Source organism: Canis lupus, chromosome 5 (genome assembly GCF_048164855.1).
Source record: "Canis lupus baileyi chromosome 5, mCanLup2.hap1, whole genome shotgun sequence".
NCBI classification, from domain to species: Eukaryota; Metazoa; Chordata; class Mammalia; order Carnivora; family Canidae; genus Canis; species Canis lupus.
This window is the reverse complement of record NC_132842.1, coordinates 12,087,854-12,115,496: the sequence shown is the minus strand read 5'-3', so window position 1 is coordinate 12,115,496 and position 27,643 is coordinate 12,087,854. Positions and strand designations below refer to the sequence as shown.

At 40.2% G+C, this 27,643-nt stretch overlaps 1 protein-coding gene and 1 pseudogene across 1 annotated transcript in view; one reads left to right on the top strand and one right to left on the bottom strand.

The window, feature by feature from the left end:
* Positions 1–27,643, top strand: part of MALRD1 (MAM and LDL receptor class A domain containing 1) — a 755,529-nt gene that overhangs the window by 123,589 nt on the left and 604,297 nt on the right.
* LOC140632876 (bromodomain-containing protein 3-like) lies at positions 14,767–17,248 on the bottom strand (annotated as a pseudogene).

Below are 27,643 nucleotides of genomic sequence, written 5' to 3'. Positions count from 1 at the left end.
TTTGTGAGGAAATCCCAAGTTGTTTACCACAATGGATGCACTTGAGTTTGCATTCCCCCCATTATTGCACAAAGGTTTCTTTTTCTTCATATACTTGCCAACATCTGTTTCCTGTGTTGTTAATTTTAGCCATTCTGACCCATGTGAGGTAATATCTCATTGCAGTTTTGATTTGAATTTCCCTGATGGTGAGTGATGTTGAGCATCTTTTCATGTGTCTGTTGGCCATCTGCGTATCATCTTTGGAGAAATGTTTGTTCATGTCTTCTGCCCATTTTTAAATTGGATTGGTTTTTCTTGGCATTCAGTGTAGAAGTTCTTTATATATTTTGGATATCCCTTATCAGATATGTCATTTGTAAATATCTTCTCTCATTCAGCGGGTTGTCTTTTGTTGATGGTTTCCTTTGCTATGCAAAAGTTTTTATTTTGATGTAGTTGCAATAATTTATTTTTGTTTTTATTTCTCTTGCTTTAGAGATATATCTAGAAAAATGTTTCTGTGGCTGATATCAGATATGTTGTCTTCTGGGATTTTTATGGTTTCAAGTCTCCCAATTAGGTCCTTAGTCCATTTTGAGTTTATTTTTGTGTATGGTGTAGGTCCAATTTCATTCATTTGCTTGTAGCTGTCCAGTTTTCCCAGTACCTTTTGGTTAAGAGACTTTTTCCCATTGCATATTCCTGCTTCCTTTGTTGTAGATTAATTAACCTTATAACTGTGGGCTTATTTCTGGGCTCTCTGTTCTGTTCTATTGATCCATGTGCCTATTTTTGTGCCAGTACTATATGATTTTTGTTACTACTGCTTTGCAATATAACTGGAAATCTGGGATTGTGCTACTTCCAGTTTTGTTTTTCTTTTTCAAGACTGCTTTGGCTCTTTGGGGTCTTTTGTGGGTCCATAAAAATTTTAGGATTATGTAGGTCTGTGAAAAATGCTGTTGGTAGATGGAGATTTTATTAAATCTGTAGATTGCTTTGGGTACTATGGTCATTTTAACAATGTTTATTCCCCCTTGGGGCATTTTTGATTACTTATTCAATCATCTAACTAGTAAATGGTCTAGTTACATTTTCTAATTTTTCCTGATTCATTCTTGGTAAGTTGTGCATTTCAGATAATTTTTTTCATTTATTCTATGTTGTGTAGTATATTGGTATATTGTTAAGATCTTTGTATTTCTGTAGTATCACTTGTAATGTGCTTTTTTACATTTATAATTTTATTGATTTGCCTTTTTCTTTGTTAGTGTACCTAAGGGTTTGCCTAAGGGTTTATTTATCTTTTCAAAGAACCAGCTCTTACTTTGGCTATTCCTTTCTATTGCTTTTCTATTCTCTATTTCATTTATGTTTACTTTCATTTTTATTTCTTCTAATTTTGGACTCAGTTCCACTTTTTCTAGTTCCTTAAGGCTTAGAGAGTTAGGTTACTTATTTAGGATCTTTTTTTGCTTCTTAATGTAGATGTTTATTGCTGTACACTTCCGTATTAGAATTGCTTTTATTATAGCCCACAAGTTCTGGTATGTTGTACTTTCATTTTTGTTTGTCTCAAAAAAATAAAAAATAAAAAAACCCTTTTTTATTTCCCCTTTAACTATCAATTGATCAAATGGTTTTAAGGAGAGTGTTATTTAATTTGCATATGGTCATGAGTTTTCCAGCTTTCCTGTTGGGATTGATTTTTAATTTTATGCCATTGTAGTCAAAAAAGATATTTGGTGTAATTTCAGTCTTCCTGAGTTTGCTAAGACTTGTTTTGTGGCAAAGTTTATGGTCTGTTCTAAAAAGTATTCCCTGCCTGCTTGATAAAAATATCTGTCCTGCCGTTGTTGAAGAGAATGTTCTATGTATGTGTTAGGTCTGTTTGGTCTGTAATGTTTTTTAGGTATACTGTTTCCTGATTGGTTTTCTGGATGATCCATCCATTGCATTACTGTCGATTTCTCCTTTGTGCTTTGTCAGTTTCTGCCTTATATATATTCAGGTATTCCAATGTTATGCACAAAATATTTACAATAGTTATTATCTTATTAAAGCATTGACCGTTTTCTCATTATATAATAACCTTCTTTATCTCATATCACTTTTATAATACATGTAATGTAAGTAAATTTAGTTACCATTTGCTTGAAACGTCTTTTTTCATCCCTTTATTCTGTGTGTCTTTGAGGGTAAAGTGAGTCTTTTTTAGGCACCATAATGTTGGGTATGGTTTTTAATCCATTTAGCCATTTTGTGGCTTTTAATTGAAGAAATCTGTTTACAACTAAAGTAATTATTTATAGATAAGGATTTACTATTGCCATTTTGTTCATTATTTTCTGGTTATTTTGTACAACTATTATTTCTTACTTAAACCTGTTACTTTTTTAGGGTGTGTTTTGATGTCTTTTGGTATCATTGTGCTTTGAGTTCCTATCTATGTTTTATGTAATTACTAAAGGATTTTCCTAGAAATTACAATGAGGCTTATATATAATATCTTAAACTTATAACACCTCATTTTAAACTGATACAACTTTGATAAAATTGATAACCCTTACACTTTTACTTCCTCTCCTCCTTTTTGGTTATTGCTTTTACATTATGTAATAACAGATTAACATAGTTATTTTTAGTACATTTTTTAAAACTTCAGCTAGAGTTTTAAGTGAATTAACTATCCCTGTTACCATATTGTAGAATATATGACTGTATGTTTACCATTACCACTGAGATTTTTGCTATCTTTTTATGTTTTTGTGATAATTATTGTTCCTTTACTTAAAGAACTTCCATTAGCATCTTTTGTAAGGTAGATATAGGGATAAGGAACTCCTTTAATGGTTATTTGCTCAGGGAAGTCTTTATCCTTGCTTTGTTTCAAGGGACAGTTTAGCCAGTATAGAATACTTGGTTGACAGTTATTTTCCTCCAATAGTTTGAGTATGTCATCCCATTCCTTGATTAAAATTTTTTTGACTAAAATGTTTTTGTGAGAAATGTGTTAATAATCTTTTGGGTGTTCCCTTGTGTGTAACTTTTTTCTGTCACTGCTCTTAAAATTCTTTCTTTGTCTTTGACTTTTGACAATTTGACTATAATGTGTCTCAGTGTAGCCCTATTCAGGTTCATCCTATTTGAGGTCCTCTAGACCTGATCAATCTGGATGTCCATTTTATTCCCCTAGATTAGGGGACATTTCAGCCATTACTGGTCTTTCTCCCTTTCTTGTCTCCTTCAGGAATTCCTATAATGCAAATGTCATTCCTTTTGATTGTGATTCATAATTCCCATAGGATTTTTCACTCTCTGTCATTCTTTTTTCATTTTGCTCCTCTAGATTATTTTCTGTGACTTCTCTTTCAAATTACCGATTCCCTCTTCTGCATGGTTGAGTCTACTTTTGACATTTTCTGTTGAATTCTTCAGTTTACTTATTTTTCAAATCTAAGAATTATATTTGGATTTGTTTTTGATGGTTGCTCTTTCAAAGTTCTCATTTTTATTATTCATTATTTTCCTAATTTCATTTACTTTTCTGTGTGTGTCTGTGTTTGTGTGATTTGTAGTTCACTAACTTCCTAAAGGGGGTTCACTTTGAATTCTTTGACAGTTCCTAGATCTCCATTTATTAAGGTTTAGTTTTTGGATCTTTATGAGTTTATTTTGGTGGTGTCCTATTTACATGTTTTTTTTGTTTGTTTGTTTTTTGTTTTTTTTTTTTTTGTTTTGTTTTGTTTTGTTTTGTTTGTGATCCTTGATTCCTCATGTTGGCATCTGTGCATTTAAGTAATTGGGCTCCATTTCCAGACTTGACAAGTTTGCTTTGGCAGAGACACTTCTTCACCATTCAGCTCAGTTTCAGCTCAGTTTCAGTTTCTGGGCATTTGCTGGTAATTTCAGGGATAGGAGATGGAGATAGGTGGAGATAGGATAATTTCAGGGATAGGAGATGGAGAAGGTCAGGGATAGGAGATGTTCCAGTGACTGAGAGAGTTGTATAGGACTGACAGCTTGGTTCCCTCCCTAAGAAAAGCTATAGGATGGGCTTTGCAGTTGCCTGGCTTGTCTACAATTGCTTGGATTCTCTCCTAATCTGGTTAGGCTTCCTAGATGGTCTGGACTGGCTACTATATTCAGCAGTAGATAAGACTATGAATTAGTTTCCCTTCCCTGGCAGGACAGCAGATAGAACCAGGGTCTGTATAGCTCATTGTTGGTGGACCTGAATCAGTGTAGTGTCTGCACTGAGTTGCTTGGTCAGATGAGGCCACTGGTTTTCCTCTGCAGATTGGGGAAGCCACAGGCTATGCTCTTTGTTCAAATGCCACTGTAGGTAGGGCTGTTGGATGGGCTACAGAGCTTTCCTTGTGCTTTGGTTAGATTCTCTGGTTGGACAGACTGATGGCATTCAACAATGAGCAGGGTTATGAATTAGATTCCCTGTCTGGGTGCAGCGGGAGAAGCAGTTAAAGCTGCTATTGTTCTTTGTTTGTTGTTTCAACTCAGGCTGATCCATTCCCCAAGTTCCCTGACAGAGCCGCTGTACAAACTTCAGTTCTACCAGCTTCTCAGCTTGACTGCTATTGTGTCACAAAGCTTTCAGGAGTTTTCTCCAGCCCTTCTTGTCAAATGGGACCAGAAGATACTCTCCACAGTCGAGGAAGGGAGCTGTGATTCAGTTCCCTGCCTGGGCTTAGGCAAACTTGGCTCTATGGTCGACAGTATTCATTAGATCAGAATAAATAAGATCTATATTCTGTTAATTCCCTGGTCAGAGTATATATCCATCTTGGTTCTGATAATGAGGAAAGCCGCTGGTTGGTATTATTACTTGGACACTGCAAGTATGAACTTGGTCGGCCAAGGTTGTATGCTAGTTGTTGCAAACCTCTCTCCTATTCTTTGTCACAGTTAGAATCCCAGTGTTTGAACCTTATAGTTTTCCAGCAATCCCTGTGTAGGCATGAGATCAGAGTAGGGGCTCCCACAAAGCAGCCACAGTGCTGAGTTGGAGGGCTGGCTATTCCCCCCTGTGCTCTCTTTTCCCACTGGAAGAATTGGAGGCTCAGTTGAGACCTCAGGTTGGTGCTGAAATGGTCTGGGAGAAGTGCAGCCAGCGTGTGGCCCCTTCTCGTCCTATGCAGTTTGTCTTGGCCTCTGAGGTGTGGGGAGTACCTCACCATCATGTTCTAGGGTTCTTTCAATGTTGTCTTGCTCTTGAATAGTTGTTCACTTGTCTTGGGAGGGGAGTGAAGTCAGGAATATCCTATGTTGCCATCTTGGTGATGTCATTCTTCATGTTCTTTTTCTTAAATAAAAAGAATATCTTTTTCCTTTAGTAATTATTTATTTAATCACATTACATTTAATAAGATAGTTGAAAAGAGGATAGGAGACCATGATTTGGCAATGGACCCATGATCATAGTGAATTGAGTTAGAAAATTAGTAAATGAGCTCCAGATTTCTAGAGTATTTATTTTTATTTCTTTGTCTGATTTTTTTTTTGCAGAGTTAATGTTATACTGTAGATCTGTTTTATTTATAGAAATTGTTTTTTTTACCCCATTTTTATGAATCTATGTGTTAAAAAAATTCTGACACTGAGTTGAGATGAGGAAAAGACAAAGGGTTCAGGAGAATAAGAGTAGGGGTCTTTGTTTTGCAGCAAAGGGAGAGAAGCCCATGGATTTTAGGCTGAGAGTCTGGCGGTGGACTGACTAACATATCAGTTTCTCCACAGAGAACCTTAATTGCTTGACAAAATAGGCGTTTCCTATGAGGAGAAAAACACAATACTACCCTGAGGATTTCTATTCATAAACATAAATCCTCCTTAAAAGGAATACTGGCAATCTAGAATTTCAGATATTTAATATGTTTAATGAAATTTATCCTAATTTTCTCATTTTTGTAAGCATCTGTAACCCAACTCGATTTCTCTTTCTTTTAGATGAGACTATTACTTACCTCCAAAGAGTTATTAAATTTACCATGGATTTAGGTTTTGGGTGCTTCTAAAATATCTCCAAACTTTTTAGGAAAGAAAATACCAAACATATGTTGACACAATTTTGGCAAGAAAAAAGTTAATTTTTTTCAAAGATTGGGGATTTCAAAACTAGAGGTTACAGCAATTTGCAGATTATTGAGAATCTTGATTATTTAATTGAATGTTTCCTTATTTAAAATACTAAACTACAACTACTTTAATTCAACCTAAGTGTATTTTATGAAGCCTATCTTCCTGCCACTTTTCCCCCCACCCATTTTTTTCCCTTAAGGGTCACTGTGTTAAAAAAAAAACAGTCATACCAACAAAGTAGAAATGTTCTAGTTTGTCTGTGCTTAAAGTACATTTTGAAATTTGCTTTTATTCCTCTCATGGTCACGAAGATACTCTTCAGAAGTTTCTATTTTTGTGAAAAAATATAAGCTTTCTCAGACAAAAATACACTGAGCTTGATTTAGTTCCAGAAAATAACCTATATACTGGAAAATGAAGATTTCATACATCAAATAGCACCAGTGGTGCATTTTCTCAAGTCTACGTTGTGTAAACAGGACATTTTTACATTATTTTGTTCTATTCTCCATGGTATAATGTAGATGAGAAAGCCAAAGTTTTCATAAACAACTCTGTACACAGTAAAGATATTTTAATATTCCCAAACAATATTTTTGATCACTGTAATTTATTTCTGCCTGCAAACTGTTGAGTCATGTCCTTTTTTTGAGATCTAAACTATTTCTCATTTTCTACTTTATCTGTTCATGGGAAAACCATATAAGTCAATACTTAGTGTTTGAATTCAGTAAAGGCTAAGCAAAGACAGGTGGAGCAATATAGGAAAAAGGAGTGATTTATTATTTTTATGATGTTCATTTTCAAATTTAAAATCATAATTGTAGCTTTTCCTCAAACTACTATATCTGCTAAATATAGGAATGTTGGTTGGCATTTCTGTAGCTGAGATCTAAAAGAGAGTCTTGAATGAGTTTGTGTGTTGGTGCTTTGGAAGCCAGCTCCAGTAGTAACTGTATTTATGTTTTCATTAATTCATTACCCTCTGGTAGTAATTGTTGTATTCTGCATTGAGATTTAGGAATTTCTGTCATCCCATGTATGCTTTGGGAGAAAGCTTGAATTGCCCATCCCTTATGTTTTTTTGCTGTGAATATATTGAGCATGTGCATGTGTGTGTGTGTGTGTGCACACGCGTCTTGGTCTTCTATTTAGGGCTGTGCTTTTTCTGCATATATTCTGAAAAAAAAATGTTTCAAGAAAGTATTTTTTGTATGTGTGAGATTTGGCATTTTTAAAATTAATTATGGATTTAAAGTCTTCCTAAAAGAGAAGATGGGGAATGAAGCGACTATTTTATTTTCCAGTTTATGCTCTTTTCTATAAGCCTAACTGCAGAATAAACCTAAATTTATTAATTATCGAGCATCTTATTTTTTTATTAAGTGCATATTCATAAATAAGTCCTTGTAGAAAGAAGGGTATCTAGTTGTTTTCTTCTTAGTAAACTGGATTTTCATTGTCGTCTTCATATTGTCCTCAAGTTATAATTTAGACACTGTTTTGCAGTGAACAAACACAGTCCCTTGACAGAAGTGATTGTAAAAGACTGGAATGAGCAGTTGTTGAGGTAAAAGTTTCATCATTACTATGACATAAAACCAAGAAATGGAGAAAAAGTCCATTCCTTCCCATTTATGGAGTCACTGATCACTGGGGGAAAATATATATTTTTTGTAGACAAGTAAAATCTGGTAAATAACCCATGGTATTTTGAAGAATCTTTGCTGTAGATAATTATGTTGCTAGATTAGAGAAATTCACGTCAGTAGAAATAAATAATAAAACATAAAGTATATAATATGGAGTCAAGACAAAAAATAAAAGATTTTTCTTATTTGAAAATTCTATTGAGAATAAGATCTGTATTTAATAAGAAAGTATTTTTCTATGATTATTCAAGATTAAATTTCAATAAGTTACATTATTAAGGATGTCTATGGAGAGAGTAGTTTTTTTTCCTGTGTCTTTACTTTGAGCTCCTTTGGATTTTATTTTTCTGCAAGATCATTGTTCTTCACTCTAAAAATTATAAATTAGAACTATAAGGGGCGTTTTTTGTTTTTGTTTTTGCTTGCATGTCAGAACTTCTCAAGTCTTTTTCTTTCTCCCATAAGTATCCCTCTGGTCCATTTTGCTTCTATTTTCATACTAGCAGTGTGTATGAAAAGTATAAGAAGAGACAATGATCCTTCCCTAGTCAACACCAAGTTTTCTTAGCAGCCCACGTCTCCTTGCCTTGCAGAACTTTACCATGTAGATAGTGAAATTTACGTTTCCTTTCAGTGTTGATAGAAACTTCTCTGTTTGGAATAAAGATTTAAAGATACCTGAAATCTATACCTGGGGTACAGATTTAAAGATGCCTGAAGATACCATATGATAACAATATAAATACCACAGTCTTAAAGCACTTATTTTGTACCTGACATTCTTTGAAGTGTATTTATATGTATTAACTAACTTACAGTTCAGAAAAGTAAGGTGTAAAGAGAATGCATGTCATGGCTACTTTTACACAGTTACTTCAGGTTAGAGGTAGTAGGGTGAAATGGATCTTAGGGTTGTTTTTCAAGTCACTAAGTCTTCCAGGGCAATTAAATTTGTAAGGTTCTCCAATAGTATAACCCTCTTCACACCCATGGGCAGTTAAAAGGAAGTTTTAAAATAGGCTACTATTTCTTAATTTCCAGTGACTCTATTTTAAGAGTGTTTGAGCATTTCCATCATTTTGCTAGGTTTGTATGGTAGACGTAGGAGTTTTTCCTTTAGGGACAAATAATCTAGTAAGGGAATCTAAATACAAGTGCATAAAAGAAGCCATAATAATCTATTGCCCATAAAATATAGTTGTTAAGAATAACTATTTAATACCTACTAAAAGAAAGTGTGCAGAGGATGCAAAGATGTTAGTATATTTGCCCTGCTGTGGAATAGTTTACAGTGTAGATGAGAGGATGAAAAATACACACAAAATTATAATGAATAGAAAAAGCTGATTTGGCTCTATTGATAATAAGGGATGGTCTAGATCGGAATCTTTAGGAGTCAAAGATAAGGAACACAAGAGGGGCATTAATGAAAACTTTGGGGGCAGCCCTGGTGGCTCAATGCTTTGGCACCTGCCTTCAGTCCAGGGCCTGATCCTGGAGACCCGGGATCGAGTCCCACGTCGGGCTCCCTGCATGGAGCCTGCTTCTCCCTCTGCCTGTCTCTCTCTGTTTCTCTCTGTCTCTCATGAATAAATAAATAAAATCTTAAAAAAAAAAAAAGAAAACCTCGGGAATAAAGACATTTCTTGACTGCATTTGGAAATTCCATAGAGCTCAGGAGACGTTGGCTGGAAGCATGGTTTTCATTGTGGAAATGAATTGTTGCTAAAAGTGAGAGTGAGGCAGGTTGGCTAGAGAGGGTCTACCTGGGGAGGTAATTTTATATCAGGTAAAAAAGTGGGTACTTCGGGAGGACACCTGGAGGGATAGGATAGTAATAGGAAGCAGGTGTTATATGACATTTGTCTTAAGGAACTCCATTCATTCATTAATATTTGTCAGGCACTATACTTGATTCTATAGATGTTTACAGAGTGAACAAGACATATGTGGTTCCTCTCTTCATAGAGATTTCAGTCTAGTGGGGAGAACTATGTTACACTCATGTATACATAATTCCAATCTTGATGAGCAGTATATGAGCTACACAGTAGCCTGTGAAATTTACAGATTGGCTCAATGATTAGCACTAGTGTGGTGAGAGCAGGATGTAAAAATGCATTAACCTCTCCCTTTTTCTCTTTAAGATTCTTTTTTTTAGAGTAGTTTTAGGTTCACAGAAAAATTGAAGGGAACAGTGATTTCCTTTATAGCCCCTGTCCTAATCCTTGCATAACATCCCATTATCTACATCCCTAACCAGACTGAGACATTTGTTACACCTGATGAACCTACTCTGACACATCATGATCATCTAAAGTCCATGATGTACCTTAGGGTTCACTATTGGTGTACACTGTATAGCTTTAGACAAATGCGCAACAACATGTATCCAGCATTATAGTATCACATAGATTATGTGCACTGCCCTAAAAATCCTCTGTGCTCTGACTGTTCATCCTTCTCCTGCCCCTAAATATTGGCAACCACTTATCTTTTCACTATCTACATAGTCTTCATTGCCTTTTCTAGAATGTTATATAGTTGGAATCATACAATTTATAGCATTTTCAGATTGTCCTTTTTCACTTAGTAATATGCATTTGTTTCCTCCATGTTTTTTCATGTCCTGTAAGTTCATTACTTTTTAGTGTTGAATAGTACATTGTCCAATATTCCATATGAATAAAGCTGTCGTAAACATCCATGTGCAGGTTTTCGTGTGGACATAAGCTTTTAATTCTTTTGAGTAAATTCCAAGGAGCATCACTGCTGGATCATATTATAAGTATATATTTTGTTTTATAAAAACCTGCCAAAATGTCTTCTAGAATGGTTGTAGTGTTTTTGTTTTCTCACCAGCAATGAATGAGAGTTCCTGTCGCTTCACATCCTTACCATCTTTTGGTATTGTCAGTGTTCTGGATTTTAGCCATTCTAATAGATGTTTAGTGGTATCTTGCTTTAACTTGCATTTCCTTGATGACATATGATGTGGAAAGCATCTTTTCACATGCTTATTTGCCTAATTATATATATAATTTTTGGTAAAGTGTCTCTTCTGGTCTTTGGCCTATTTTTTAATTATATATATATATATATAAAGGTTTTATTATGAAAACAAAACAAATACCCCAGGAGAAGGGTCCTTGATTACCAGAAACATCAAAGAGTACTTTCTACCATTTTTATTCTGTTGTGTTGAGGCCAGCATTGCAATAAAGAAGCTAAATAGTTTCGGACTCATTTTCAGTAACTGACATTTACAGGAATATACTAGAAACGGCACTAGAAAGTTTTTAAGAAAAAGTTACAGTAAACTTGCAGGCACATCATACAGAAAAGTAACATTTTAAATATAAAAAAAGAAAACTTCCGGAAGCGTTATGCCAGTCCTGGGGACCAGGTTACACTGGGCGGATGCATCCTTCTCTGGGGGGGGGGGGGGGGGGGGTTCCCAGAGGGCTGTCACAGACGTGGTTGTGGCAGAACAAAAACAGAAACAAAAAGAAGACATACCTTACAGTTTGTAAGCAAGATGACGCGCCCCAGCACGAGCAGGGGTCTCTGCCGCCACCCCCGGCCTCCAGGGCTCCCGTGAGGCCCTTCCCGCAAACATCCACAGGCTGACTCGAGGGGGCCGAGGATATCTCTGAAGAGAAATCGGCTTTGAAGTGTGCACGGAAAGCCTCAAGAAGCCACAGCACCGTCCGAATGGATGGCAGCCCTCTGCCGTGGCGGCCAGCGGCCTCCTCCCGGGGGCGAGGGACAGAGGTGTTCCAGAACCCGTGTGTCCCGCGCAGCCAGCGGGTGACCAAGTGCTCTGAAACGCTCCCACTGTGCCGGGGGCGAGGACCACACGCTCCCCACCAACCTAAGGGCTCACACAGGCCACCGCCCCCGCTAGGCCTGCAGCTGGACAGGTGCTCCACGGGACCCCCGCGCCCCCAGGCACCCTCTGCTCAGGGACGTGCGCTCGCTGCACGTTGCCAGAGATCCTGCTGTAAGACCATCCGTCGTGTCATGTATTAATTCCTTAAAGTCCTAGTTTAAATATTCCATTACCGATCTGCTTAGAAAACACCTTTGAAACACAAGGGTAACTCTAAAAAATGTTAAGTTGGGATCCCTGGGTGGCGCAGCGGTTTGGCGCCTGCCTTTGGCCCAGGGCGCGATCCCGGAGACCCGGGGTCGAATCCCACGTCGGGCTCCCGGTGCATGGAGCCTGCTTCTCCCTCTGCCTGTGTCTCTGCCTCTCTCTCTCTCTCTCTCTCTCTCTCTCTTTCTGTGACTATCATAAATAAAAAGAAATAAAAATAAAAAAATAAAAAATGTTAAGTTGAAAATCCACATGTATTTTTATTACAAACAAAACTTAATGAAAAGTTTAACAAACTGGCTCAACACTCACCAAGCGTCAGAATCACCAGCAGTAAGAAACATGGTAACCCGCCACCCGCTGCTTCATCGGTTCCATGTCCGGCAAGGGCATCTGTGATCCTAAGGGCCGGTGGAACCTGAATCCACTTTAGGATTTTTACAGACTGCCCCCTACTAGGATATTGATGACCCGAACCTCCCACCCACTCCAACCACCTGGAAACTCACCACCGGACCACAGGCCAGGCCACCTGCAGCTCCGTCCCCAGCACCCACTTCCAGGAAGTCCTCGCAGGGAGGTCTGGGACAGTGCCCTGTTATTTCTGTGCTAATGGGAAAACGCTCAAGCAGGGAGCCCAGTGTGGTCTTCAGGGAGCAAACCCTCCTGTGGCCAGAGGCTCTTCCACCCCCGTGAGAGTCTGGCCAGGCCCCTGTCGCTGGCTGGAAGGCTGCACTGGAAGGCTGCACAGGGCCGCAGGGCCCCTGCCCTGGGGGTTGGGAGGTTAGGGGTACCCCTTTGGGGGTCCTGGACGGCCGACCCCTGGCACTCTCGGCGGAAGCCACAGTGCTCCAAGCTCAGGCAGGCAGTGCGGGGTGTCCCTGCACTCAAAGGCTGCAGGGCAGCCTCTGGAAAAAATAAAACCGAAACATAACCTTCTGTTAAACTCTGTTTATTATTATTATTATTATTATTATTATTATTATTATTTACAATAGAAAGTTAAAAATCAAGACTTAGATTTACTATACATTTTTTTCTCTCAGATTACAAATTTTATATTATATAACTGGGGTTCCCTAAATTGATTTCTTTTAAAACAGTCCTAAAGAGACCAGAAGTGAGTACAAAAGAACTCAACACACAAAATGTGAAGACCGAGAATGCGCTGCAGCTGGAAGTTGTCTACACCCACACGTCTCCCAATCCCACATGTGGGCCGGGAGGACACACAGAGCCCTGTGGGGCAGGGCTGGGGAGGGCGAGCGTGCAGAGGAGACAGCACCGGACAGGCGCAGGAGGCCAGCACCTGGAGGCCACGGGTCTGCCATCGGAGCAGGGTCTGGGGCTCTCCTCCAACCACTGAAAAGGCCTGCATTTCTTTTTCTTTCTTTTTTTTTTTTTAATGCATTTCTTTTGCAGTTTTTTTTTCTAAACCACCAATGATGTTAATAAATAAAGTGTTCATGGGCCCCTGAGTGTGCAGCAGCGGCAGCTCACGAGTTGGGGACACACCATGGGGCTGGACTTTCGTAGAAAATTGCTGAACCTTACAAAAAAGTCTCCTTTAGTTTTTTTTTTTTTTAATCTTTTTTTTTTTTTTTTTTCCAGTTGAGGTAAAAGTTTCAGTGTATGGAAAGCTGCGCGTGGCACAGGCGGCCCCCCGTATTCCCTCCCAGGAGCTCCCGACGCCCCTCTCTCGGTGCCCATCCGCCTCTCCCCACCGCTGCAGAAGCCCGGACTGGAGCCCGCAGCACCTCCACAGTCCCCTCACCCTGCAGCAAGAGGTGACCCCGGCCGTGGGGCTGAGCTGAGGGGACACAGACATCGCCTGTTTGCAAAGCTGACAGCCCATGGTGCAGTACCATCTCAGAGAAACTTCCTTTCAAACAATGCTTTCTGGAGCTACAGACCAGGTTGGGCATAAGAAAGGGGTTTTGCAAGAAACTTCAGATCACATCTGACAGAGAGAGAGGCAGAGACATAGGCAGAGAGAGAAGTAGGCTTTCTCCCCGGGACCCAGGATCACATCCAGGGCTGAAGGCAGACTCAACCACTGAGCCACCCAGGCGTCCCAATAGACTGTATTTAAAGGGAGTTTCAGGTTCACAGGAAATCAGAGCTCCCATACACCTACAACCTTGCCTACCATCAGTTTCCCCCAACAGAGTGGTGATTTGTTACAATCAATGACCCTACTTGGATGTGCAGTCATTCTTCACAGACCATAGTTTATTTAGGGTTCCCTTTTGGTGAAAGGACATTTGATAAACAATATAGCATGCTCTTTTACTCATTTACTAAATAGTCTTATTTGAGTCATTAAAAATATTTTAAAGCACATTTTTCCTACTGAATAAAATATTCCTCAAAATATCAGGTTTTAGAAATATTAGTGTGCAATTTAACATTGTTAAAAAAATATCTAAACTCAGCTACTCAAATCTGGGCCCATGTGTAAACAGCTCTTAGAATTCAGTAACCAGGGCAGCCTGGGTGGCTCAGCGGTTTAGCACCGCCTTCAGCCCAGAGCCTGATCCTGGAAACTTGGGATCAAGTCCCATGTCAGGCTCCCTGCCTGGGGAGCCTGCTTCTCCCTCTGCCTGTGTCTCTGCCTCTCTTTCTCGGTGTCTCTCATGAATAAATAAAATATTAAAAATAAAATAAAATGAAAAAGAATTAAAAATAAAAAAAAAAAAGAATTCAGTAACCACTCCAGAATTATAAACTGCATTTTAACAACATCCTCCAGTGACTCATGCGTGCATTAAAATTTGAGAAGCACTAATCAAAACAATACAAAATTCTGAAAACATTGTCTGGTGAAAGGACAGCTCTTATTTTATTCTTTATTTCCTTAATGGCACATGCACTCATATCAGGCTTTCAATCATTGGCAATAGTTAATTTTTTTTTAATTTTTTAATTTTTATTTATTTATGATAGTCACACAGAGAGCGAGAGAGAGAGGCAGAGACACAGGCAGAGGGAGAAGCAGGCTCCATGCACCGGGAGCCCGACGTGGGACTCGATCCCGGGGCTCCAGGATCGCGCCCTGGGCCAGAGGCAGGCGCCAAACCGCTGCGCCACCCGGGGATCCCTGGATTCCGTAACACTGAGTTTTAAAGAAAACCTGCAGGCGCGGAACCAGAGCAGCAGATCAACCAGAGCAAGGGACACTGCAGAGTTCCGGCGGGTGCGACTTCGCTGGTTTTGTCCTGATGTGCGAGTCCAGCGCTCAGTCTGAGTCGCTGCAGTGGAGCTGGATCCGCCGAACTGCTGCTCCCGGACCGAGGAGCTGCTGCTGCTGAGCCGGGCGGCCCTCCCGAGGGCGCAGAGCCCGCTTTCTCCTCCTTGGCAGGCTTCTCGTTGTTGTTCAGCTGCCCACGGACGTCCTGCCGCGCGTCTCCGACTCCTTCCTTTCCTGAGCTAACTCCTCCTTGGACTTGGCCGCCTGCTTCTTCCCGCTCGTGGAGAAAGGCTCCCTTGGCTTTTCCTGTCAACAACACTTGCTCCCGCACAGTGGGGGGTTTCAGAGGCTCAAAGTCAATCTCTCTCTGCTCAGGCCTGGGTCCCTGAGCGAGGGCTCCGGGACTGGATGAAGTGGACCCCGCAGCCCCGTGTCCCCGGGCAGCCGGGTGGTCTAGGCTGAGCTGGCGCCCTCGGCCTAGCTCACGGGCAGGCCTTGCTCCTCCTCTCCGGGTCGTCGAGGCCGATGCCTGCTTGCCGCCCTGCTTCGGCTGCCTGCTGGCCTGGCTGCGCTGCCGGCCTTCTCGGCGGGAGCCCTCTTCGGTTGGGCCTGCTTGGCGGCGGGGCCCCCTTGGCCTTCTCGTCCTCAGACTTGGCCTTGTGCCTCTCCGTGTCCTCGTCTTCGTCCGCGTCCTCCTCCTTCTCCTCCTTTCCCTTCGGCTCCTTCTTCCTCTCTGGCTTGTTCCCGGGCCCGCGACAGGGCGGCGAGCTGCTCGTGCACAGCCTTCAGCTGCTCCTGCAGCTCCGCCAGCCGGGCCCGCTCCTGCTCCTCCTCCTCCTCCTCCTCCTCTTCCTCCTCCTCTTCCTCCTCCTCCTCCTCCTCCTCCTCCTCCTCCTCCTCCTCCTCCTCCTCCTCCTCCTCCTCCTCCGAGCTCTCCTCGCTGCTGCGGCTGCTCTCGGCGCCCCTGCTCAGCACGGGGGCTGCGGGCGCAGGCAGGGCCGGCGCCTCCCCCGGCTCAGCCGGCATCTTAGCAAACCGCACCTCAAACACGGCCGCAGCTTCCTGGCCACGGCCACCACCTTGTGGCCTGGGGGTTGTACTGGTAACAGCTGGAGAACATGAACCGGGTGTCAGCAGCGAAGCCCTGCGCGTCTGGGCACTCGCGACTGTCCGTCTTCTTGACAGTGCTGAGGTCCATCGGGTGCTCGGTGACGTCGTGGTAGTCGTGCAGCTCCAGGGCCTCGGCGTCCACCGGCTGGAGAAGGGCCAGGCGCAGGCCGCACGCTTCTTGCACGGCATGTCCTCGAGGACGCTGTCACAGTGCCGCGAGTGCTCGGCAGCTCGCCCTTCCGGCCCGCATGCTGAGGCACCTCGCCGTCCTCTAGACCCTTCCAGGGCGGTGCGATGGGGCGGCCCCCACTCTCTCGCCGAGCCCCCACCTCGGCCTGCTTGGGGTCTGACAGTGGCGGCGGCGATTCGCTCCGGCTCGCGGATGGAGTGGGCGTCGTGGTGGCTGCTTTCCGCTTTGCACCCTTTTCCTTGACGACAGGCGCTGTGGGAGGGACCACAGGGATGGATGATGGGCGTCGAGGGAGGGGGTGGGGCGGCGGCGGGGGCGCAGGGACCGACGTGATGTTTGCGGTAATGGTTGGCAGAGGGGGGCAGCAATGACAGGCGTCTGGAGACAGTGGGGGGACGCTCTGGAAGGGGGTTGCTGGGGAGACAGAGGACACGGCCACCACTTGCTGCCCACCTGCACTCCGGGTTCCTGCGCCGCGTTCCGGCCTTTGCCCTTCGGAGCAGGGGGTAATAATTCAACTTCGTCCTGGGGCACCTGGGCCACTCTCTGCAGAAAAATTTTCTCTAAGGCTTGGGCCGTTAGCACTGTGTCGTCTGTGGGCTTGTTGTAAATGTAACAATTTGTAAACATGGTGTGGAAGTCCTGCATACATTCGCTGGCGCTCCAGTAATAATTATTTTCTAGTCTCTTCTGAATAGTCCCCATAGCCATCGGGTGTTTATGATTTTATGGTAATCGGGCAGGTTTAGCTTGATTGCATCCACGGGCTGGTAGAAGGGCCAGGCGAGCTGGTGATTCCAGGGCGTCTTTACCACCACGTTCTGCGCCTACTGCAGCTGCTTGGTCTTGCGGCCAGGCTTGGCGGGGTTGGAGACCTCCCGCGGGTTCCCCGGGATCCCCGCGGGCGCGACCGTCCTGGTGGTGGACATCCTCCGCGGCTCGCTCACTGGCCGTCACAGCAGCGGCTCAGGGAGGCCCTCGCTTCCACTGCGCTCCTTTTGGAGGCCTGACATCCCCTTTGTAGGCCCAGCCAGGCAGCACTTGGCCTCGGCGGCTCCGACGGCCGTCCCTCCGCTCCCTATATAGATTCTGGATAACAGTTCTTTACTAGATGGTTCTTTTGTAAATATTTTCTCCAACTCTGTGCTTTGTCTTCTTATTCTCTTGACATTGCTGTTTGCAGAACAGAAAATTTTAATGGAGTCCAGTGTATCAGTTATTTCTTTCATGGATTGTGCCCTGGTGTTGGATCAAAATCATAGCCATACCCAAGTTCACCTGCATTTTCTCCTACATTATCTTGCAGAGGTTTTATAATTTTGCATTTTATATTTAGAATATTTATAAATAGAATGTGATCTATTTTGAGTTTTATATTTGTGAAGGATGTGAAGTCTGTGTCGGGACTCAGTTTTTTTGCATGTGGTGTCCAGTTTTACATTATCATTTGTTGAAAATACTGTCATTTTCTTTCATTGTGTTGTCTAGTCCTTTGTCAAGATCCATTGACTATATGAATCTCATTAACTTTTAAAAGGATGTGATAGAATGAATTTGAATATCTAAGTGAACATAAATGGGAGGTTCCAAACAGAAGAAATGGACTGTGGTAAGGCATTGAAATGAGTGAGGAGGAAAGGAATCTTGATTTATTAAAGAAACTGTGATAGTTTGAGCATATGTGCAAGAGAAGCATAGAGATTGTTGAGTATTAGCTTAACCATGGTAAGACTATTATACTAAATAATAGGAAAGCCATTTAAGGATTTTTATGCAATTGCATGAATTTTAAAGGTCTTTAAGTGTTTATACTTCGGCAGTGTGTAGAATGTATTGAAGGGGAAAGTAGGGAAATAATGGTTTCAGTTGGGAGGCTTTAAGAGGAAAGGTAAGAGATTATCATGAACAGAAGTGACATGGAAGAGATAGGTCATAATAAAAATTTAATAAGTAGAATAAAGAAACACTTGGCTGAGTTTTGGGAGAAAGGGAAAAGGGATGTTTTAAGTAATACTCCTGAATTTTTATCTTGACTTCTAAGATATAGATTGAGGGGGGTGGGGAGCAGGAGGGAGGAAGGAGATCATTACTTTTTTTTTTTTTGGCACTAATAAGAGAACAGTGCATTAGAGAAACAATATTTGGATTTATTGACATAAATAATTGAAGCTTTGATACTTTACTGGATTTACCTGGGTGAGAGTAAGGTCCAGTGTTCTTAACTAAAACTTTGACATGGCAGACCATTTAAAATTTTCCATTCTAGCTGAAGTCTGAAAAATGAAGTCTCCTCTATTCAAAGGAGAGAGGTTATTAAGTGTAAATATAAAGAAGGATAAAGGGTCAAATACTAAACCCTAAGGAGAAGCTCATAATTAAGGAAATGTAAGGAAAGATAAGCCTTTGAAGAAAAATTAGAAGTGGATGAACTATTAAGTAGGGTTGTTTTGGGATACCAGCAAATAGGTCTAACTCTTAAATAGAACCAAGAATTTGATGAAAATGAGAAAGGAGAAAATTTCATATTAGAAAAAGGAATGTCACTAGTGCTCGTTTTTTGAGTACCTGCTATATAACATGCATGATCTGAGATCCCACAGTAAGCAAAAATGCAGATATTCCTTTGCTCTCAGAGCCTGCTTCCTAATTGGGGAGAGGCTGAACCTATAATAAATGAGTAAATTACATATTTTTGAAGGGCATAATGCTGAAGAAAAAAAAAAAGTCCTGGTAAGGGTAATGGGGAAATGATGTGGTTGGCAGAGAACTTTGCAAACTTAAATAGGGTGGTCATAGTAGATTTCAATGACACACTGATTTAAAGCAAAGACTTGAAAAGATAAGGAAATAAATCTTAAGGATATTTTAGGTAAAAGTGTTCCAGGCACAAAGAAAGAATTGAAACAGGAGCATACTGAGTTGAGCATACTGAGTTGAGCAATAGCAAGGGGACCAGTGTGGCTGGAGGAGAGTGTTTATGGGAAAAAAATGATCAAAAAAGCAAGTGAAAATTGTATCTTTTCATCTCTTTTCACTTTTATTGAGAGATAGTTGACACACATCACTGAATGAGGTTTAAGGTATACATCATAGCGTCTTCCTTTCTTTAGTTTACCTAATTGTGAGAATACAATATATAATACATAAACAAAGTATGTATTAGTTGACTGTTTATACTATTAGTAAGGCTTCCAGTCAACGGTAAGCTATTACGAGTTTGCCTCTTAATTTTGGAAAGTTAAATTTTATATGCAGATTTTCAACTATGTGGAGGGTCACACCTCTAAATCCCTCGTTGTTCAGGAGTCAACCATATATGCCACAACTGCTCTAACCATTCCTCCATCATTGGACACTTAGATTGTTTCCCTGTTTCCGCTATTATAAATAATGCTGCTGTGTATCGGGAGGTTCATTTATCTTTTCTTGTGTTTTCAATTCCTTTGGATATATTCCCAGAAATGGACTGTAACTAGTTCTATTTTTAATTTTTGAGGAGCCTTCATTCTGTTTTCCACAGTGGCTGTACCAGTTTACAACACCCACCCCCCCCCCCCCAAGGGTGCACAAGTGTTCTCTTTCCTCTACATCCATACCAGCATTTGTTATCTTTTGTCTTTTGGATGATGGCCATTCTAACAGGCATGAGGTGGTATCTCATTGTAGTTTTAATATGTATTTCCCTAATGACTAGAGGTGTTGAACATCTTTTCATATACCTGTTGCCTATCTGTGTATCTTTTTTTGAAAAATGGTTATTAGGTTTTTTACTCATTTTTAAATTGGGTGATTTTTCTGCCATAGAGTTATGTGCATTATTTATTTGGTTTGGCTATTAATCCCTTATCAGATATATGGTTTGTGAATATTGTTTCCCCGTTCTGTAGGTTGTCTTTTCAATAGTTGATGGCTTCCTCAGGTGTGAAGAAACTTTTTAGTGTGATGTATTCCCACTTGTCTATTTTTTATTTTTTGGTTACATTTTAGGTGTGATTTCCAAAATATAATTACCAAGACCAGTGTCAAGGAGCTTTTATCCTGTATTTTACTTCTAGGAGTTTTATGGTTTCAGGTCTCACAGTAAAGCATTTATTTAATTTTGAGTTAATTTTGTGAGTGGTGTAAGCTATGGGTCCAGTTTCATTCTTTTACATGTGAGTATCCATTTGCTCCAACATCATTTATTGAAGAATTGAAGACAATTCTTCATTGGGCATTCTTGACTCACTTCTCAAATATTTGTTGACCATATATGCTTGTATTTGTTTCTGATTCCTTATTCCATTGGTCTCTTTGCTTCTGTGCCAGTATTCTACTGTTTTAGTGACCATGGCTTTATAATAAATATAACAAAATCAGGAACAAGAATGCCTCATGCCTTGTTCTTTCTCAGGATTTCTTTGCCTTTTTTTTTTTTTTTGGCTTCATATAAATTTTAAGTTTTTTTTTCTATTTTTGCTAAAAAAAAAAAGTCACTGGAGTCTCAATAGGGACTGCATTGATCTATAGATAGTTTTTGGTAGTATTGACATTTTAATAATAGTGATTCTTCCAGTCCAGGAACATAGGATACCTTTCCTTTTTTTTTTTTTTTTTTAAGACTTTATTGATTTATTCATGAAAGATACAGAGAAAGAAACAGAGACACAGGCACAGGCAGAGGGAGAAGCAGGCTCCATGCAGGGAACCCAACGTGGGACTTGATCCTGGGTCTCCAGGATCACACTCTGGGCCGAAGGTGGCACTAAACTGCTGAGCCACCTGGGCTGCCCTACCTTTCCATTCATTTATGTCTTCTTCAATTGCTTTCATCATTGTCTTACAGTTGTTAGCATAGATCTTTCACTTCCTTAAATTTATTCCTAATTATTTTATTGTTTCTCATGCAATTATAAATTGGATATGTTTCTTTATTTCCTTTTCAGAAAATTTGTTATTATAGAAATTTTATTTTGTATGTCAATTTTGTGTCTTACAACTTGGCTCAATTTGTTGACTATTTTAACAGTTTTTTGGTTGAATATTTAGGATTTTCTCTATACAAAAACATGTTATTTGCAAATAGAGACTATTTTACTTCTACCTTTTGAATTCTGATGCCTTTTCTGTTTGTTGACTAATTGCTCTAGCTAGGACTTTTAGTACTATATTGAAGAGGAGTGGTGAGAGTGGGCACTTTATCTTGTTCCTGATTTTGGAAGAAAAGCTTTCAACCTTTCACCATTGAGTGTGATATCAGCTATGGGCTTGTCAATATGGCCTTTATTATTTTGAGGTATGTTACTTCCATACCTCATTTGTTAACTGTTTTTCTCATGAATGACTGTTGGATTTTGTCAAATGCTTTTTCTGTGTCTATTGAGATGATAATAGGATTCTTTTCTTTCACTCTATTAATGTGATGTATCACATTGATCAATTTCCATATTTTGAGCCATCCTTTCATCCCAGGGATAAATCCAAGTTGATTATGGTGAATGGTCCTTTTAATAGGCTGCTGATATCTTTTCTAGTATTTTGTTGAGAATGTTCCCATTTATAATCATCAGGGATATTGGCCTATAGTTTTCTTTTTTAGTAGGGTTCTCATCTGTCTTTGAGAACGAAGATAGTGCTGACCTCATAAGGCTTATTTGGGGATGTTCTCTACTTTTTGTTTTTTTTGGAGAAGTTTGAGAATATTGGTATATTAATTCTTAGAAGTTTAGTAAAATGTACCAGTGAAGCCATCTGGTTCTAGGCTTTTCTTCATAGGAACTTCTTTTTCTGTTTGTTTCTTTTTTTAATTTTTATTTATTTATGATAGTCACAGAGAGAGAGAGAGAGAGAGAGAGAGGGGCAGAGACATAGGCAGAGGGAGAAACAGGCTCCATGTACTGGGAGCCCAACGTGGGATTCGATCCCGGGTCTCCAGGATCCAGGATCGCGCCCTGGGCCAAAGGCAGGCGCCAAACCGCTATGCCACCCAGGGATCCCTTTCTTTCTCTTTCTTTCCTTTGTTCTCTGTTTCCTTCCTTCCTTCCTTCCTTCCTTCCTTCCTTCCTTCCTTCCTTCCTTCTTTCCTTCCTTCCTTCCTTCTTCCTTTTCTGATTCACTCTCCTTACTAGTAATTAGTCTAGACAGATTTTCTATTTATTCCTGATTCCATTTTAGTAAGTTGTATGTTTCAAAGAAATTTTTTATATCTTCTCAGTTGTCAGTTTCCTGGTGTATAGTTGTTTGTAGTAACCTTTTATGAATTTTTGTACCTTTGTGGTATTCATTGTCATATCTCCTTTTTCACTTATAATTTTGTAATTTGAGTTATTTTATTTTTCCTGTTAAAAATGTATCAATTTTATCTTTTCAAAGAAATAACTCTTAGGTTAATTTTTTTTCTATTGTTTTTAATTTCTCCATTTCATTTATTTCTGCTCTAATCTTCATTGTTTTCCATTTTCTTTGCTAACTTTGGGCTCAGTTATTTTCTGGTTCATAAAGGATAGAGTTAGATTATTTATTTGGAATATTTCTTGCCTCTTAGTGTAGGCATTTATTGGTATGAATTTTCCTCCTAGAAATGCTTTTGCTCCACCCCTTAATTTTTATAATGTTTCCATTTTCATTTGTCTCACAGAACTTTTATTTCACCTTTTTTTTTTTTGGATTCATTGATTGTTCAAGAATGTGTTATTTAATTTCTGAGTATTCATGAATTTTCCTGTTTTCCTTATTTTCAACTTCTATTTTCACATCATTGTGGTCAGAGAAAAATATTTGATATGGTTTTAATTTTCTCAAATTTGGTAAGGCTTGTTTTATGGCCTACCATATAGTCTATGCTAGACAATGTTCCATGTGCACTTAAGAAGAATGAATTTGGCTGTTATTGCATAGAATGTTTTGTATATGTCTAAGTCCATTGGGCCTCTAGTGTTGTTCAAATCTGCTATTAACTTACAGATTCCTTGGATAATCTACTATTGTTGAGCGTAACATGTTAAAGTCTTTAACTGTTATTGTATTAGTGTTTATTTCTCCTCTTATCTCTGTTCTTTTTTGCTTTATTTATTCAGATGCTTTGATGTTGGTTCCATAAATATCTAGTTGTTATATCTTGTTGATGTATTGACCCCTTTATCATTAAATAATGACCTTTTTGTTCTCTCTTTTTATAATTTTACTTTGTTTTTTTCTTTTTTTCACATATTTTACTTATTTACTTGAGAGAGGGAGAGCATGAGTAGGGGCAGAGGGAGAGGGAGAAGCAAATTCCCTGCTGGGGACTCTGGGGATCATGACCTGAGCCCAAAGCATACACTTAATTGACTGAGCCATCCAGGTGCCTCTCTTTTTTATGATTTTAAAGCCTCTTGGTTTGATATAAATGCAGCTATTCCTGCCTTTTTTTTTTTTTTCTCATTACCATTTTCTTGAAATATCTCTTCCTTTCCTTTTAGTTGCAGTCTATGTGCATCTTTGAGGCTAAAGTATTAGATCTTTCTTTTCTTTCTCTTTTAAATTCATTTAGCTATTCTGTCTTGATTGGAGAATTATTTACATTTAAAGTAGCTATTGATAGATCAGGACTTATTTTTGGCTTTTAAAAACTTGCTTTTGGGATGCTGGGTGGCTCTGTGGTTGAGCATATGTCTTTGGCTCAGGGCGTGATCCTAGGGTCCTGTGATTGAGTCTTGCATCTGGCTCCCCATGGGGAGTCTCCTTTTCCCTCTGCCCATGTCTCTCCCTCTCTCTCCATGTCTCTCATGAATAAATAAATAAAATCTTTAAAAAAAATGTTTTCTGGTTGTTCTGGAGATGTATTGTTCCATGTTTTCTTTTTTGTTTTAATGTCTTTTGGTACTAGTATCCTTTGCCTTCTTTGTCCTGTTCTTTTGTGTGATTGCTACAGTTTTTTTCTTTGTGGTTTTCATGGGCTTACATAAAACATCTTAAAATCACAAACCCTATTTTAAGCTGATAACAACTTTACTTCCTGAAATTCCTAAAGTTGATACTTCTACTTCTTCTCCCCCTCATATTTTAGGTAATTTCTTATAAAATTTACATATTTTTTGTATTTGTAACTAATAACAATTACTGTAGTTATTGTATTTTTACTACCTTTATTTTAACTTTTAAAGTAGAGTTGTAAGTGAATGATGCACCACCATCACCATATTACAGAATCTAACCTTTACTGTTTACTATTACCAGTGAGTTTTATACTTTCTTTTTTTTTTTAATTTTATTTATTTATTCATGAGAGACACAGAGAGAGAGGCAGAAACATAGACAGAGATATAGGCTCCATGCAGGGAGCCTACATGTGGGACTCCAGGGACTGATGTGGACTCGATCCCGGGACTCCAGGATCATGCCTTGGACCACAAAGGCAGACGCTTAACCACTGAGACACCCAGGCATCCCTATACTTTCTTTTTATATTTTTATAAGGCTTATGTTTTACTTTTACTCAGAATTCCCTTAGTGTTTCTTATAAGGCAAGTATAGTGATAATGAACTCCCTCATCTTTTGTTTGGAAAAGTCTTTATTTCTCCATTTCTAAAGGACAGCTCTGCTGGGTATAGAATTCTTAATTATTCTTCAATATTTTGAATATGTCATCCCATTTTGTCCTGTCCTAAAAAGTCTTTGTTGAGAAATCTGCTTATAGTCATAGAAGTTCCCGTGTATGTACTTTTCTCTTTTTTCCTTAATGCTTTTAAAATTGTTTCTTTGGCTTTGACAATTTAATTGGTCCTTTTTGGTACAGCTTTTTTCAAAGTCAGCCTATTTCAGGTCTTTTGAGCCTTATGGTTCTGTATGTTCATTTCTCTTCCCAGGTTTGGGAAATTTTTAACCACTATTGCTTTCAGTTTGCTTCTGCCCTTTCTCATTCTCTTTTCCTGGAATACCCATTGTATTTATGAGTCCCTTAGGATTTTTTCACTCTTTCTTATTTTATCTTTTTGTTTCTCTGACTGGATAATTTTCCTATGTCTTATTTTTTAGGTCACTAATTCTTTCATTCTGCATGGCTAAGTGTACTTTTGAAATTCTATTAACTACTTCAGCTCAATTACTATTTTTTTTAACTCTAGGATTTCTTTTTATTTCTGGGTTTGTTGGGTTTTTTTTCTGGTTGCTGTTTCTATGTCAATAAAACTTCTTGTTTTATTCATGGATTATTTTCCTAATTTCATTTAATTGTCTATGTGTTATTGTAGTTACCTAAAGTTAAGAAAATTATTATAAATCTGATAGTTCCTAGATCTTCATTTTTTTAGGGTCAGTTTTTAGAACTTTATTAGTTTCCTTTTTTTAAGATTTTATTTATTTATTCATGAGAGAGAGAGAGAGGCAGAGACACAGGCAGACAGAGAAGCAGACTGCATGCAAGGAGCCTGATGAGGGACTTGAACCTGGGAATCCAGGATCACACCCTGAGCAAAAGGCAGGTGCCCAACCACTGAGCCACCCAGGTGTCCCTATTAGTTTCCTTTGATGGTCTCATATTTACTTGGATTTTGTTATCTTTGATTTCGTACATTGGTATCTGCACACTTGAATAATTTGGCTCCTTTTCTAGACTCTATAGATTTGCTTTGGCAGAGATAGATCTTCAATAGTCACCTCAGTTTAGGTCACTAGGCATTGATTTTGGGAGGTGGTGCCTGCTATTATGGTCTAGTTTTTGGCAAGGCAACTTTCCAAGCTCTAAGTTTGGGTATAGGGAAAGAGGTGGAAATCTGTAAGATGTGCCCCCCAGTTGCATGAATTTTCCATCTGGCTTACTAGATGGTCTGGACTGGGTACTACATTTAGTAGACAGGGCTGTAAATTCATTTCCTTTCACTAGCAGGGGAGGACCCAGTGTCCGCATGGCTCATTTGAGGGTACCTGAATCTACACAAGAGTGTGCACTGAATTTCTTGGTCATCTGCTCTGCAGATGTAGAAAGCCATGGGCTGTTCTCTCTTTTCAAGTGCAGCTAGAAGCAGAGCTTTTGGATGGCCTGTACAGCAGCTCCCCATGTGCTCTTGTTAGGTTCCCAGGTCACAAAAGTTGAAGGCTATATTAATATACTTGGGGCTATGAATTAGTTTCTCTGCCCAGGAGCAGTGGGAGGGGCACCTTTAAAGGTAATAAAGCTCTTTGTGTGTTATTTTATCCTGACCTGTGTCCCAAGTTCCCTGGCCAAATATCAGCCACTGGCTTTGCTCTGCTCACTGTTGTATATGCCTGTCTGTCTCTTGGCTACAGTATTGCTGGCTTGTTGTAGCTCCCATTTTTCACCAGCCCTTCTGGTCAGGTGGGGCTGGGAGATGCTATCCTCAGTGGTGGGGCTGTTTTAGTTCCCTTTTCTGAATGGGATGGGATGGTGCTGCTCCAGGCTTCTCTGCTTTTCTGTCTTTTGACTCAGTGAGAGCCAGAAGCTACTCTCAACCTTGGCTATGAGTTAATTCCTCTTCCTAGGTACAGCAGGCCACCCCTCTACACCTGGTACTGGCTTTGCTCTAGAGACAGTTAGCTCTGCCTTTCTGCTTATTGGCTTACACATTGTTGGTTACAGAGCTTCCAGATATCCTTGCCAGCCCTTCTGGTCAGATGGGACCTGGGAACCACAGTGGGTGTGGCTGTGTTTCAGGTTACTTGCTTGGGTGGGGTTGGGAGGGGCGCCTCCTGGCCTTGCTCACATGTTCCCCAAACGAGTTTTTCTTCTGGGTGAGGCCATGATGCACCCTCAGCCTTGGCTGTGAATTAATTCCCCTGCCTGGGTGCAGCAGGGGAATTTTTCATACCCTGTACTGGCTTCGCCTTGGGGACTGTCAGAACCACCCACACACCTCTTGGTTGGAGTATTGCTGAGCTATACAGCTTTTAGGTTTTCTTGTCAGTGCCCTCTGGCAAGATGGACCAGAAGACAGTCTCCCCAGCAGATGGAGCTACAACTCCTTGCTTGGGTACAGTTTCTAGAGTCAGCAAAACTTGTATGAGAACCCAAATGAAGCAGACCTGTACTCCAGTGAGTTCTCTGGTCACAGTTTGTCCCAGACTTGGTTCTGGTGATGAGCAAAGCTGCTGGTTGGGGCCACTACTTGGATTACTAATCACTTGGGGAGTTGTAGTCATGAATTCCATCTGCTAAGATCTGTGTGTTGGTTATTGCAAGCCTCACAGTTTCCCCTGCAATTCTCATGGCATGGGACCAGAGTAGGGGCTCTCATGAAGTAATCTGCAGTGGTGGGGTGGTGGTGGTGGTGCTGATTGTCCCCTTGAGTTCTCTTCTTTTGGGGGGAACTGGAGGTTCAGGGAAGACCTTTCCATGTGGTGTTGCTCC